Source organism: Phyllostomus discolor, chromosome 6 (genome assembly GCF_004126475.2).
Source record: "Phyllostomus discolor isolate MPI-MPIP mPhyDis1 chromosome 6, mPhyDis1.pri.v3, whole genome shotgun sequence".
In the NCBI taxonomy this organism is placed as follows: domain Eukaryota; kingdom Metazoa; phylum Chordata; class Mammalia; order Chiroptera; family Phyllostomidae; genus Phyllostomus; species Phyllostomus discolor.
The window spans coordinates 112,729,583-112,745,734 of record NC_040908.2 but is presented as its reverse complement, the minus strand read 5'-3'; the positions used below and the strand labels follow the sequence as shown (position 1 = coordinate 112,745,734).

Genomic DNA, 16,152 nt, shown 5'->3' with positions numbered 1-16,152 from the left:
AGCAGATTGAGGGCAAGTGTGCCCGAGTGTAGGAGGAGTCGGAAATGGGGCTGCAGAGGAAGATTGGCGCGGGGGATTTAAACCCAGACACAGCTGCCATTGAGAGGGAGAACCACAAGGCCTTGATAGAGTGGAGACTCCTGCAACCCTGAGAGGGAGAAGCACACAGTTTTGGCTGAGTGGGGACTCCCGTGGCCGTGGGAGAGAGGACCACGTGCCTTTGCCAGAGTGGAGACCCCGCAGCTTTAGAAGGGGGAACCACCACCCAGCTTTAGCAGAGATCCCGGCGACACAGCTGATGGTGCCAGGAACCGAGGGAAGCCTACCAGCAGAGGTGAATTACTGGGAAGAACTGGGGACTGCCTGAGCCATGGACTTCTATTTCTTTTCCTGAGATATGGTACCCCAGACTGGGCAAAGGGGGGAAGAAAGGACTGTGCATGTTTGTGGGTGTTTCAAGGGGGACTTCGGGATTTTGATGAAGACATTAGGTCACTACTTTAAGTCTGTATAGCATTAAATAAACATTTTCTTTCCTTTTCATGAATCTCTGACATCGAGAGACATTTTTCCTCTGGCAGCAGACAATCGAGCCTGGTAGGACGTCCTTTTGATAGTAGTATATCACCCGTGGCCCCCCCTTGTTCTGTAACAGTATGACTTCCAGAAACTTACTTGATTCTTCTAAAACCTGGTTCCTTCACCTGTAGAAGGAAGATAATATGAACACCTACCTCTAGGTTTTTGTGGTCAACTAAGAAATGTGACAAGATTTATGAACTATAAACCACTGTGTACGTTATCATTAAGAGTACCTAAAGACTTTCTGAAAACAATCTGGTTCTGAGTGTTTATTATTTTTCTATCCCCTTGTTTCTGCTCCTTCCTGTGTATGAAAATGTTTACCCAGTGTGATTGAAGGAATCAGATTCAGCACTGCCTGGGTCAACTGTGCATTTAGATCACCACAGTAGGCTGCAAGGTTAACACCAGGCTTCACAAGTGGATATGCTGGGGGTTCAGTGCTGCCTGCCTCTTACCAGCTATGTTACCTCTGATTCAACATTTATCTCAAAGTTTCTGTGTCCTAAGTTTCTGTATGACTTAGGGCTAATGGCACACACCTTCAAGGTAGCTTAAGTGACTTACTGTCTAAAGAGCCCAGCTTACCATAGTATATGGGTAAGGTATAATACACCATAGGTATAATGATGCTTGCCCAGGTCACTAAAACAAAACATGTAGAAATGAGTATACCTGTAATGAGTATACCTTCAGATTTAAACTATCATTTCATATTTTCTTCACTTGCCCCAATCTTCCTCAAATTCTCCAGGACCAAGAGGACTTAAAATTTTCAACTAAATATCTCTCTTCTGTCTAACAGTCTCTTTTATGTAAATTCTCAGGCTTTTGGCTGTCTCTCCTTCCTCTGATCCACCCTAGGTATGGCATGTGGGTCTGTGAGAAGGGGGTTATACAGGTCTGTGGCAGGTGGGGAGGAAGAGGCCCTCATATCTCTTCAGAAAGTTCTTTATGTTTCACCTCATATCTGGCCCCTAGACCGGTACACATGGAAGTATTCTGATCCCATCAGATCTTTGGGGATATCACACCAGTATCTACAATTCTTAAAGTTCACACTATTGGTTAATTCCTCACAGCTGCAAAATTCCTATTCATATCTGGCTTCCTCTATCTCAACCCAAACTCTGGTACTCCACCAATCTTCTCAGCATGTTGAACCCCATCACCAAGCCCAGCAGAAACTTCTGAGTTCCCTGTGTGCTCTTTACAGGCCAGGAGAACCAGCAGTGCTCTTACATTATCTACCTAGACTACTTCCCACACACTGCTACACTACACAGCTCCTGACTCTGGTTACACTCTTGCTAACCCAAATGCACAACCTCTTCCAGAGGCTTGAAGCAGCCCTAGGCCCTGGAGCCAGGCCCCTATTTCCAATGCATTTAGTTCCCTCACACCCATTGGAAGACTTCTATGGTACATGCACATGGATACACATACTCCCTCTCACATGCACAACTCTAGGCTATACCCTAAAAGGTGGGAAATAAGGGCCCCCAGGTCTACCTTAAACTACCTCCACCATGGGATTTCTTCAGTCTCATGAGTCAGACTTTTACCTTAGATCCTGACTGTTTCCTGCACTATGATTTTATTGTAGTTTTTAAAAAATTACATCCCTGGCTGGCGTAGCTCAGTGGATTGAGCGCGGGCTGGGAACCAAAGTGTCCCAGGTTCAATTCCCAGCCAGGGTACATTCCTGGGTTGCAGGCCATAACCCCCAGCAACCGCACATTGATGTCTCTCTCTCTCTCTCTCCCTCTCCCCCACCTTTCTTCCCTAAAAATAAATAAATAAAATCTTAAAAAAAAATTACATGTTAACTTCTGGTGCAGCATAGGTAAACATGGCTCACCTCCTCACACCACAATATCAAAATTACAACTTAACTATAGAACAACCATCATTCAGAACCATCTTAAATCAACTTGAATGGAAGTCTGACAACTATGGAATTAGAGAATCTGGAATATATCCAGACTGGTAGAAGAGGTAGAGACATTGAACATGGTGGTCCCACATCCCCATGTGGTGGATAAAAATGCAGGAGGGATATCTCGGGAGTGAGGAGTCCTAGACCCACACCAGGCCTCCCAGCCCAGGAATCCAGTACCAGGAAGATAAATTCCTGCCAGTTCTGGCTGCAAAACTAGCTAGAATTGGGTCAGTGGAAAGAAATTCTGGAGTCCTGAGCAGTTCCTCTTAAAGAACCCACACACAAACTTACTCAGTCTCAGTCCCTCTCAGCTCTAGCACTGGGATATCAGATTGAAAGTCACCAGTGGCAAACATGGAGGAACTGCTTTTGCCCAGAAAGGCAAGCAGAGGCCATGGTCCTTTTTCTGAACCCTCTCTCAACAGAGCCACAGAGCCAAATGTTGGGTGCCATGTCTGGGATAACATCAGCCTGGCTAACACTTTGCCCCTCCCTGGAGATGCTCAGAGACTCAATCCCACCCAACTTACTTACCAGCCCACCCCAGCTACTAACAGTAATTTTCCATATGAATGGCTAGTCTAGGTCCATGCTTTACAACTTCCTAAATCCCCTCAAACAAGTAACAGCCAGCCACAGTGAATCTGCAGGCCCCTGTGCCTCTTCCTATGTGGTCGTAGGCTCAGCATCAGCAACAGCCAGCCTAGATTCACAGCTTGGCTTGTTCTAGGAACTTCCAGGATCAGCACAAGTAGCAGCCATCACAGATTGCTTTATACCTCAGGCAGGGGGCCTGAGGTATAATCGCAGGAAACCCCAGAGCCTATGGAACCAGAGGACATAAGAGCATGTCGGAGCACCACCACCCTGCCCTTGTGCAGCTGATCCTCCATGAAAAGCAGAGGTTGGTCATCAGTGGACACAGCTAGTCCCTACAGCTGACTATCCTGGGTAAACCCATCCCATTGACTTACCAAGAGCAATGAAGGCTCAACTACAAGTGGAGGGTATACTCAGCCCACATGAAGGGTGCACCTCCTGTACCCAGTTCAGTGATAGGGCAGGCTGTGTCACTGGACCCTACAGGACACCTACTACATTAGGACATAATATCAAGACATAAACCATAGCAGCTCTACCTAATACATAGAAACAAACACAGGAGGCTGCCAAAATGAGAAGGCAAAGAAATATGGCCCAAATGAAAGATTATATCAAAACTTCAGAAAAAGAACTAAACAAAATGGAGATAAGTGATCCATCAGATGCAATTCAAAACAAATCCTGGTTATAAGGATGCTCAAAGAACTTAGGGAGGACCTCAAAATCATAAAAAAGATCCAGTCAGAAATGAAGGAAACACTAATAGAAATAAAGAACAATTTACAGAGAAGCAACAGTAGAGTAGATGATGCCGAGAACCAAATCAATGACTGGGAACATAACCAAGCAAAAAACAACCAATCAGAACAAGAAGAAAAAAGAATCAAAAGAAATGAGGACAGTGTAAGCAGTCTCTGGTGCACCTCAAGTGTTGCAACATTCGCATCATAAGGGTACCAGAAGGAAGAGAGAAAGAGCAAGAAATTGAAAATCTACTTGAAAAAATAATGAAAGAAAGTTTCCCTAATTTGGTGAAGGAAATAGATGTACAACTCCAAGAAGCACAGAGAGTTCCAAACAAGAAGGATACAAAGAGGCCAACTCCAAAACACATCATAATTAAAATGCCAAACTGTCACAGGTAGGCACAGGTAACTAGGTTCTTTGTGATCAGGACAACAAATTGAACTGAACACACATAGCAGAGAACATGGGAGCAGGCCAACTCCAAACAGAGATTAACCTCATGGTCTGGAGGGATTCTATTCTTATAGGGTGGATCCTTTCTAGCTAGTTTTGGCGGGATTTTATTGCGCATGTACAAGTAGTTGTATTACTTTAAAGCTACTGCACATGTGGTCTCCCGTAATTTACCTTGATTGGCCACCAGAGAATGGGTCGCACAATGTTATCGAATGGACCCCTGTCTCCTGGGGTCCCCCTGTACTGGGCTCACCTTTCCTGCTGCCAGGAAATTATAGCTCTCAGTGTCAGAGATAGGTGAAAAGGAAAGGAATTATTTATTCAAAAGTTATACAGACTTAAGAGTAATGACTTAATGTCTTCATCAAAATCCCAAAGTCCCTTAAAACACCCACAAACACAGTCCTTCCTTCCTCCCTTTGCCCAGTCTGGGGTACCATATCTCAGGAAAAGAAATAGAGGTCTGTGGCTCAGGTAGCCCCTGGCTCTTCCCAGTAATCTGTGCTCAGCTAGCAGGCCTCCCTCAGTTCCCAGCACCATCAGCTGTGTCACTGGGATCTCCAATTCTTAATCCAAAACTACCTGGCACTTCCTCATGGCCCACCAGCAAAAGTCCTTTCGCCCCTTTCCTTCCTGCAGTGTCTCTTCTGCATTCTTCCAAACTGCTAAGAGAGAGCTCTGCATAGCTGCTATATCTTGCTTTTTGGCATCCTAAGCTGCATGGCAAAGGAAGGCCCTCTACCAAAGCCACATGGTTCTTGTCATGGCTGCTGTGCCTGGGTTTAAATCCCAGCTCCAATTTCCTCTGCAGCCCCATTTCCAACTCCTCCCACAATCAGCTACACCTGCCAGCATTCCCATATTTTTCCAGCTTTTCTGGGCTGCCATAGTAAGTCAGGGCAGCCATGGCCCTGTGGCATGGAGCAAATCATCTCCAAGCTCTTACGCAGGCTCTGTAACCAGGGAGAGTTGCCTCCCAGTTACATCATGGGTTGAAATCATTCCCATCTCCCTGGCTCAAAGCATGGCCACAGCTACTTAACATATCCATGAAACTGTTCAAAAGTTATAGGTATGTTAAATGATCATTCTAGAGGTTATTTGCAAAACTGTTGCTATGCAAAACAACTCTCAATGGCCCTGCTTCATGTGTCCCATCCCCCAGTTTGGACTTGTGGGGGTGAGGACATTCTATACCTTTAATATTTCCTGGAACCCTGAATTCTGGACCCCATTACAAATCCTTCTTTGGTGGTGGTGGTGTGGGGGGGGGGGGGCGCTGGCTGCACTCTCTTACAAAACGTTAAAGATAAATAGAGAATCTTAAAAGGAGCAAGAGAAAAGCATTAGTTACCTACAGGAGAGTTCCCATTAGCCAGTCAGCTGATTTCTCAAAAGAAACTTTGCAGCCTAGAAGGGTTTGGCAAGAAATATTCAAAGTCATGAAAAACAGGGACCTACAGCCAAGATTGCTCTACCCAGAAAAGATGTCATTTAGAATGGTAGGACAGATAAGGAGCTTTTCACACAAGAAAAAAACTGGAGGAGTTCATCATCACCAAACCATTATTCTATGACATTTTAAAGGGATAGTTAAGAAAAGAAAATCAAAACTATGAACAATAAAATGGCAATAAATACATATCTATCAACAATTGAATCTACTTTCAGTCAAGATGGCAGCATAGGGAGACATGGTTCACATCTTTGCAAAACCACATGAAAATTACAACTAAAACATTGAACACCCATCACTCAGAACCATCAGGAATTGAGTTGAATGGAAGTCTGACAACTACAGAATTAAAGAAACCACATCCATCCAGACTGGTAGAAAGGGCACAGACTCAGAACAGACTGGTCCCACATCCACACATAGTGGATAAAAAGTCAGGAAGGATATCTCAGGAGTGAGAAGTCCCAGGTTCACACCAGGCCCCCTAGCCCAGGGTTCCAGTGCCAGGAAGATAAATGATACAGACACTGGCCCGCAGTGTTCAAGTCATTATGGATGAAATGAGACATTCACACGGACTACTGAGTGTGGTGGAGGGAAAGGGACAGCATGGCTTTTCTCTCAAGGGGAGCAAAAGCCATGGCTTCTGCCATGACAGGCCTTGTTTGGGTTTCTCCACCCATTACATGATGGTCCTCATTTACTATGCACAGGTTCGCTTTAGATGGTTACCTGTTACAGAAAACAAAGGAGAATATGCTGGTTATCACATCACAGAAGAGGGATATTTGCAAATGAAAAGGCAAAAGTAGTTGAACCAGTTACACTCATCCTTGGAAGGTTTAGCATGGATTTTAGGAAGTTGCTTTGTATTAAATGTCCTCAATTCAGGGTGAGGGAGTTTTAGCAAAAAGCAAGACTCATAGCGGCCTAGGTATATTGCAGGCCTGATTCCCCATGAGAGAACCTATCTGTGTGCGTGGGTCCTGTGCATCTCCGAGTGGGAACTGGGCCCATGCCACACAGAACGGTCTCCTACATTGAGCCATGACCAGCATGCCTGAGTTGGTCAGAACATCTTCCCTTAACTAAAAGGTTGTGGGTTTGATTCCTGGTCAAGGGACATGCCTGGGTTGTGGTTTTGGTCCCTGGTCCAGGTGTATAGGATTCCTGGTTTGGGTGCATGTGGAAGGCAACCAATTGATGTTCTATGTCTATGTTTCTCTCTCCCTTCCTCTCTCTTCTGAAGTAATGAAAAAAGAAATGTCCCTGAGTGAGCATTTAAAAAAAAAAAGGGAAGGTGAGAAATTGGTTTAAATTTGTTCAACCTGTTCCCATCTCAGTCAGTGAGTCCTTAGGCCTAGGGTAGTGGCCTGCGCTATACAGTAACTTGGGAAAATCTGATAACAGAAGCTTCATTTATTCAGATATTTCAACGGGCATCCAGAGGCCACCGGAATCTCTGATTTTTTGAGAATGTGCTCCCACAATGCGCTCTCACCAGCTTTTCCCACTCCCCCATTCTCCCCAACCCACTGTCACCAATGCACATTAAAAAGAAAAAAAAAAACAGAATTGAGAGCTTTTATTTCCATGGGATGTAGAATGTGAAAAAATCACTTGAATCACAAGAAAGAACAACCTTTCACTTGCTCATCAAGGTTTGGAAATCAAGGCCGTAAATAAGAGGTGATTCTGAAGGTCATTTGAACCACAGGCTACCCTCCTAGACTTCCCCAGGATGCCAGCCTTTACCAATGCCCCTCCACCCCAACCCTTAATGCCTCAAGTTCAAAACTTCAAGGAGGCACACTGTGAGCCAGTCCCCACCCCACCAGCAAGGGCAGCTCCTTCATGGCTGAAGATAACTGCAGTGAAAAAAATAGAGAAGAATCCCTGCTGCTGTGTATCTATGAGGGTCTAGCAATTTGATGGTTTGAAGCATCACCACTGCACCTCACCTGTATTACCCAATATTTCTGCTCAGGCACTTCCTTTGGGCATCTGGTCACCAGATACATCTGGTTCTGAGGAGGCCCAAAAACTTCAGAAAATCACACACCTACTGTTTAGGAAGAACCCCTTTAGCCATCTGGCAAGAGAGAGATACTTAATTCACTCCCAGTGTGGACTCAACTGGCAAGCCCTGGGCCCTGTTAGCCCTACAAGAAATGGCAAAAGCATTTCCAATGATCCTTTGAGGACACCTGTCTCCTCTCTATACATGCTGCCATATTTCTCTCTTCCAGAAGGATATACAGATGAGCCCAAGGATCCCAGGCATCCAGGAAGGGTTTGGCTGGCTGCCATGTGTTCCTGGATGATAGCAGGGACTCTGTCTGAAGTAAGGACCATGTCCATGGAGTCCAAGTTGCTGCCTAAATTTGCTCAGAGTGTACAAGTTGCTCTTGTAACTGACTTTTTAAAGAAACAGATTTCATGACTTTCCTCTGCAACAGAGGTGATGCATAAGAAATCAACATAGAAAGGCCTGAGAATTATTTTCAGAGGAAGAGAATCCGAGGTTGAATTCAGTTTGTAAATTATTCATATGACTGCTTAATATTTTAAATATTTCTGTACCACTTAAATTTTTACCATATGTATATGTACTTCTACCTGAAACATAAGGAAAAAAATAAGAGAAGAGCACTTTAGTCAACTGCAGGAAGAGCCTGGCCCATCCAGCATACAAATCTGTCCTTCAGATTAACTTGATTAGCGGCAGCAGCAAGTGCCGATGTGGACTATGCCTGCCAACAAATTATAGCTTTCCAAACGCTGTTTGGGTGAAAATGGGAAATCTTTAAGGTGTGATGTTCTGGTTCTTAGTGAATTTCTGTATCAGATCATTCAGAAATTATAACTTGTAGAATTTATTTTTTGTAAATCGTAGATGTATCTAGTTTATGCCTTAGAATTTTTTATTCCAAGATTTTAATGCATTATTTAATGTTTTTGCAGGACTTCTATAACTTCTTTGTAGAGATATGTAAAAATAATAATTCTTTAATTAAAAAAAAAAAAGAGGTGATTCATGGAGCTCTTTTCCACAGGGGCCAGACCTCAAAGTTTCTACCCTGGTTCCTACCTCAGTACCTTTTATACTATTTGGGAAATACAAAACAAAATCTCTTCCCAATCAAAAAAACTCCACAAAGTTTGAAGAGAAAGAAAACAAATTTATTGTTGAATAAAGATTAAATCAGAATGCTTTCATGGATATCATAGGTATTACCTAAAAAACAAAATCAGAAAGAAATCTCACCCTTTTATATAGCTAGTGTGGGCTGAAATTTTTCCCTTCAGAATTCTAAAGTCGCAATGTTACAGAACACAACAAGGGGGGAGGGGGGGCCGGGACAATACACTATTATTGAAAGAAGGCCCCGGGTCCGTTATGTCCGCCGCCCTAGGAAAGACGTCTCTCAATGCCAGAGATTTGTGAAAAGGAAAGGAAATGGTTATTTAATGCTATACAAACTTCAAGTAGTGACCTAATGTCTTTATCAAAAATCCTAAAGTCCCTAAAAACACCCACAAACACACAGTCCTTCCTTTCTTCCCCCTTTGCCTAGTCCAGAGTACCGTATCTCAGGAAAGGAAATAGAAGTCCATGGCTCAGGCAGTCCTCTGGTTCTTCCCAGTTAGTCTTCCATCTCGACTGGGAGACCTCCCTGGGTTCCTGGCACCCTCAGCTGAGTTGCTGGGATCTCTGCTAAAACCAGGTGGTGGTTCCCCTTCTAAAGCTGTGGGGGTCCCCACTCTGTCCAGGCCACATGGTTCTCCCTCTCAGAGATGCGGGAGCCTTCAATCTGCTAAAGCTGTGTGGCTCTCTCTCCAATGGCCGTGATCCTCTCTGCACCTCCACAGCCACATTGTTCTCCCCCCTTTCAGGGCTGCACATGGTTCTCCTCTCAATGGCCGCCAAGTCTGGGTTTTAAATCCCCGCAGCCAATCTTCCTCTGCAGCCTCATTTCCGACTCCTCCCACACTTGGCTTCACATGCCAGAACTCGTATCCTTCCAGCTTTACTGGGCTGCCATCATGAGTCTGGGCAGGTGTGGCCCCATGTCCTGGAGCCAATCATCTCCAAGCTCCCACGCAGGAGCTATAGCAGGCGCTGTAACTCAGAGGACCTGCCCCTCCAATTACGTCTGGGTGGGGAAGTTACTTCCATTCCCCTGGCTCAGGGCATGGCCACAGGTCTTTAACATATCCAAGCGACCAGCCAAAGGCTATAGATATGCTAAATGACCACGCCAGAGTCTAGCTGCAAGGCTGTTGCCATGCAAAACAGCTCTCAATGGCCCTGCTCCATTTGTCCCTGCCCCCAACCCACACCCTGGGGGGAGGGGGGGATGGAGACATCTTAAAATCTCCTGGACACCTTAAATTCTGGACCCCATTTCAAATGCCCATTTGGGGTCCCCCCCTCTTGGCTGCACCCTGTAACAGCAATACTACCCCAGCACCTCGAAATGAGACTATTGGGAGATAGGGCCTTTAAAGAGGTGAGTGACTAAGTTAAAGTAAGGCCTTTAAGGAGAGCCCTAATCTAATCTGACTGGCAACCTTATAAGAAATTTGGACACATAAAGTTACCAGGCATATGTGTGCACAGAGGAAAAACCCTATGAAGACAAAATGAAAAGGCAGCCTTTTGCAAGCCAAGAGGAGACCTCAGAAGAAACCAAACTTGATTACATCTTGTTCTTAAATTTCTAGCCTCCAAAACTGTGCAAAAATAAATTATTGTTGCTTAAGCCACCAAATCTGTTATTTTATGGCAGCCTGAGCAAACCAATAACAACACAGATATAATGCATTACACACATATTCTCAATATAAATAACTAGCCTTCAGCTAAGAGGACTTGACGGCACCATTGGACACAAATAGTTCATCCTAGATTCACCTGGTGAGGTGGCCACCCACGTATTAATTGGCTTTAACCAAAGGAAAGATAAACTGAGATCATAAAGGAGGTAGTTTAACAGCTTGAAGTGAGGCACCTCTTGTCCCACAGCAGGGCTGCTGTCCCCCTTGATGATCACATTTTTGGAGAGACAGCTCACAAGACAGATGGTGGTGGCTGTGGTACAACAGTGTGGATGTACTTAATGGCACTGAACCATACACCTTAAAATGATTAAAATGGTAAATTTCATATTATATATGTTTTACCACTATAGAAAAGAGAAATATGATCCCCAGGTTTTTGAGAAAGACATTCCTGGGTAGAAAAGTGGCAAGATGCTTTTAAACATCTACATCTCCAAGGGGCAGGGGAAAATTTGTTTTCTAAAAAAATGCCCTAAGGAAGGGTAGGAGTCTTTTCTCTTACTGTCAACAGGCAGAATTAAGTCCCTTTTATTTTATTTTATATTTGACATTCAATATATTAAACTTAAAACAAAAAGAGTTCACCCTTTTCTCCCACCTTCAACCTTCCACCTACTATGGCATCCACCAATCTGTTCCCTGTACTGACCAGTTTAGTTTCATTTTATTTTTAGATTCCACATATAAGAGACATCATATGGTATTTACTGTTGTCTGTTTTATTTAAGTTAGTACAATGGCCTTGAGGTCCGTCTATGTTGTTGCAAATGGCGAGATTTCATTGTTTTTTTATGGCTAATATTCCACTGTAAACAGGGTGTGACAAAAGTAGGTTTACACTTGTTCATGTGGAAAATAATGTAATAACTATTAGATAACAATACAAGAATAAACTGTATGTTTCACATCCTCACAAATCTTAAACCTACTTTTCCCCCAGCTTGTATATAACAGAATTTCTTTATCCATTTATCCATCGAATCCCGCTGGGTCCAGGCCCCTTCTTCCCCTTACATCTTTCTCCCCACCTCAGACCCCGCCCCCGCAATCAGCTTCAGATTCAGTCTCTCTTCTTCCAGCCTTCCTCCGGAGACCACCCCTTTGGTTCCCCGACCGCCCGCCGTGCCATCCCCTAGAGCAGAGCCCTCGTTCCGTCTTCACGGCTCCGCAAACGGCTTCAGCCAGTTTCCATCTTCCTTTCTGTCGCCCCGCTCAACTTCAATACAAACGGCGCTCCCACCCCTTCCAGGGAATCCTAGCCTGCTCCGAGTTGCTCCAAATCCAAGTACCGTTTACAGACAGTGCTATTGCTCCACCAATCCGGAAAAACTTCCGTAAATCCGGCCCGGATAGCCAGTTTGACGGAAATGGTTGTTTTCAAGGATTCCCGGGATAGTCAGGTTAATCTCCACCCTCGGTGGCACCTCCTTCTGATTGGCTCTGAGGGAACAGGTCCTAAACGTCACTTCCGGCGGAAAAGGACGCGGGAGATTCGATTGGAGGGGGCTTGGCGAGCGGCTGGCTCGAGCCTGCCTGCATTTCTGAGCGTTCGGTGCGCCGGGTCCGCGACCTTCTCCTCCGGTGAGTAGCTGTGGGAGCAAGTTCTCAGGGGAAGCGAAGGCGGGAGACTCCTAACGAACACCTTAACGTCATTATGAATGAGACTCAGAGCATCTTTGTTATTTTTACTGGAGTTAGCCTTTCTATGCGAGGGTGGTCTTAAGTGAGAGTTGAGAGTGAATAACAAGCATTTTAATTTTAGACAGTGCTATTGTAATCGCTCATCCAGCGTTTATTGATCATTTACTGTGCTGTCGAGTTGCACACGGATAAGTGTCAGAAACTGGAAATGCAGAAAAGGAAATGGTAATACTCCAGCTTTTGAGGTGCTCGAGATATATTTTCAGCTAGCTGCTATGCGACAGTAATATGTGCTGAAAAATGGGTCTTTTCCACATTGCTTTGGTGGCCCGGAGGGAAAGATGATTAACTGAGCGGTGTGCGCAAACCAGAAACAGGAAAGGTTTCTACATTCCTTCCTTATCGCTCACATCTAGTCGGTTGCAGCGCCTGCTACAAAGCTATAACAATAGCCTCCCAGCTGGTTTTCCTTCTTTCAGTCTTGTTACTTTCCAAGCCAATCTCCACAATGCCAGGCTGATAAAGCTCAAATCTGATCAGGGCACTCCGAATTTAAAACTTTTCAGTCACTGCTGTTTTTCCTCAGATTTAAGTCTAAACACCTTAATGTGGTTTACAGGGATCTTCTTGTCTGGCCTTTCTCTACCTCTCCCAACTTTTTTCACCACTTTAGCCCTAGGTTCCAGCCACACAGAATGTCTTTTCAAGTCCTCAAATGCACCATCCTCCCTCACCTCCAGTTATTCATTCTGCAGATAATTTTTAAGTGCTTCCATCCTCTGTGCCAAGAACTGCTAGGTACTGTGATTACAATGGTTAACAAGGGACACTCCTGTCTTAATGGAATGTAAACCTTTGAGGGATGGACTTGAGAGGAAAAATAGGGAAACCTATTGGAATTAGGTTGGTCTGAGAATGCTTCTCTGAGAAGTTGACACTCAGATTGAGGCTTAAGAGATTAGAATGATCCAGCCATTCAACAGAGGAAAGGAAGAAGAACCTTACAGGGTGAATGGGTTGTGCAAAGGCCCTGAGGCATCTTCATGGTCAAGAACCTAAGAAAAAAAACAATGTTTCTGGAATATATTCAGAAAGTACAGTTGTGTGATATGAGTCTGGAGAGATCGGAAGAGACCAGACCACTTAGGTGCCTAATGCAGCAACATAAGCAGAAGATGATGAGGGTTTGCATTAAGGTGGTGGCAGAACATGGGGTGAAGGGGGAATGATGGTTTTTAGTTATGAAAATAGACTCCAGCATTTACCTATGGGTGTAATGTGGGACTTGAAGAAAACAGAGGAATGAAGGATGATTCCTAGGTATCTGGCATGAGTTACTGGTAGAGAGTAGTGCCATTTACTGAAATGAAGAAAAGTACAAGAGGTTAAGAGGAAACTAAAAATTAAGGTTTTTACTTTAAACCTTGAGATTTCTATGATATATCCACATACAGTTGACACTCAGATAAGCAGTTGAGATATGGAAGTCAGGGACTTGTACCTTTGTGGCACTTCATTGACAGTTATACATTGTCTTAGCCAATAGATTATAAATTTCTTGAACACAAGAAAGAGCCTGTTTTTCCTGTCTGTAAGCCTGTCCCCTTCCACATCCCTAGAATAGTACTCTACCTATCATACATGCAGTGGACAACTGTGTTGTATTCACTACACACAGGGTAGTGTTTCAAAAATATTTTTCACCAATAATTTTCCAGACAAGAGGTTTTTGTTTCTTTGTGTTTTGCTTCTTTAATTGTCTATCTCCTGCCTTCCTCTCCCTTCCCTTCCTAGAATTTTCATGTAAGGTTAGTAAATCATTTCTCAGGGACTTGTTATTACTGCCTTTAGAAAAATTAGTCAAAGTGTGTGCCATTAGATAACACCTTAGTTCCTATTTGTATCCCATAGGTTAGGTGTTTATTCTATAAAACACTTTTGTGTAATTTCTCTTCTCTGATCATCTTTGAAAATAGTTGTAAATCATCATTTGTGACATTATCAGACCCACTACTCTCCCATGGCTGATGTGACACAACTCCTAACTCTTTCAGGAAAGGACCTACTTCCACACTCATAGGATCAGAACTGATATGACCAGACCCCCTGCTATCTCAGGGAAAGGTCCCTCCCATCACTCACAAGAACTAGAGGTGATGTGACCCCCAAATCTCTCAGGGACAGGCCTTTCCTTGCACTCACAGGACACAGTTGATGTGACAGGACACCATGCTTTTACAGGATGAGACCCCTCTCCACACTCACAGGACTCAGGGCTAATGTCACAGGTGCTTCTACTCTTTCAGGCTGGATTCCTCCCAACCCTCACAGAATCCAGAGATGATGTCAAAGGATTCCCCATATTCTCTCAGGTGAGTCCACATTTCCATACTAGATAAACAGAGCCAATGTTTAAGGATCCCCATCTCTTTCATGAAGAACTCACACCACACTTACAGGACTCAGAGCTGGCATGACAGGATCCCCAACTCTCAGGTGGGACTCCCCCCAACACTCAGAGAACCCAGAGCTGATGGGGCAGGACCCTCTACGCTCTCAGTGTGGAAGACCTCCTCACACTCACAGGCACACTGCCAGGGAATATTGTTCTCTGCTGCCATCTTGCGTACTTCTTGGGAGTAGCACCTATTTACTGAGCCTCTGCTCTTATCATTTTGCAAGGACCCGAGAATCCTCCAAGGTACCTTACTTCTTCCCAAGCTCAAGATGTCTTATATACCAATAATGGTAAGACTCGCTACTCTCTCGATGGGAGTTCTCCCATAGTAACAGAATCTAAAATTCATGCAACAAGGCCTACTTCTTCTCAGATGGAACTTTTACTGAACTCACAAGACCAAGAGCTGATTCAATAGGAACCCCTATTGTCTCAGGAAGGGATCCCTGTCCACCCTCACAGAACCCAGAGCTGATATAACATTACCCCTTACTCTCTCTGGTGTGGTCCCAGAGCTCATGTGACAGGACTTTTTTCTGTCTCGGGTAATTCTCTTCCCAAAACTTAAAGAGGACCCAGAGCTAATGTAAGTGGGTCAGGTACTAGCTCACAGTGGGAATGCTTTCAACACAGTGCACACCTAGTGTTCATCTAGTGTTCATCTTTGTTTAAAATTTTTTAAAGATTTTATTTATTTTACTTTTATAGGGGGGAGGAGAGGGAGAGACACATCAGTGTGTGGTTGCCTCTGGCACGTCCCCTACTGGGAACCTGGCCCACAACCTAGACATCCGCTCTTGACTGGGAATCCAGCCTGCAACACTTTGGTTAGCAGGCGGACCCTCAGTCCACTGAGCCACACCAGCCAGGGTATGGGTGTAAAACTTTTATTTAAAGGTTCAAAAGTGGGAATGAAGAGAGCCAGAGTTTTGTGCTGGCACGATGATTTTAAGCTGGTTGTTAAGAAACAAAAGACTGAAAAAGAGCCTATAATTCTCATCTCATTTCTTCCTAAGATAGTTAGTTGGAGAAACCTGGTTTAGCTAGAGAACTTTATTATAATCACCTTAGCTTTAGAAATTCAGACTCCAAGCAGGCATTTGTTGACCCACTTACCTAACTCACCCCATGCCCTATTGTTTTTGGCATTGTTTAACAAAACATAACCTGTCATATGCCCTGGCTGTGTGGCTTAGTTGGAGCGTCGTCCAGTAATCAAAAGGTTATGGGTCGATTCGAAGTCAGGGCATATAGTTAGGTTGCAGGTTTGATCCCCTTTTGGGGCATATGTGATTCCTGGTCCAGGCATGTACAGGAGGCAAGCAGTTGGTGCTTCTGTCACACTGATGATTCTCTTTCTCTCTAAAAGCAATGAAAATATGTCCTTGGGTGATGATTTAAAAAAACTACCTGCATAACACC

At 44.3% G+C, this 16,152-nt stretch overlaps 1 protein-coding gene across 2 annotated transcripts in view; it reads left to right on the top strand.

Moving 5' to 3' along the window:
• Positions 1-11,307: 11,307 nt before the first annotated feature.
• The window catches only part of DDIAS (DNA damage induced apoptosis suppressor), a 45,098-nt gene continuing 40,253 nt past the window's right edge, over positions 11,308-16,152 (top strand). The window contains exons 1-2 of one of the 2 annotated variants that reach the window (XM_028515853.2): positions 11,308-12,212; positions 14,579-14,644. The gene's annotated coding sequence lies outside the window, so the exon portion shown is untranslated. Of the gene's footprint in view, positions 12,213-14,216; positions 14,426-14,578; positions 14,645-16,152 lie in introns of those variants that run through there. The other variant, XM_036028743.1, reaches the window with a different exon arrangement.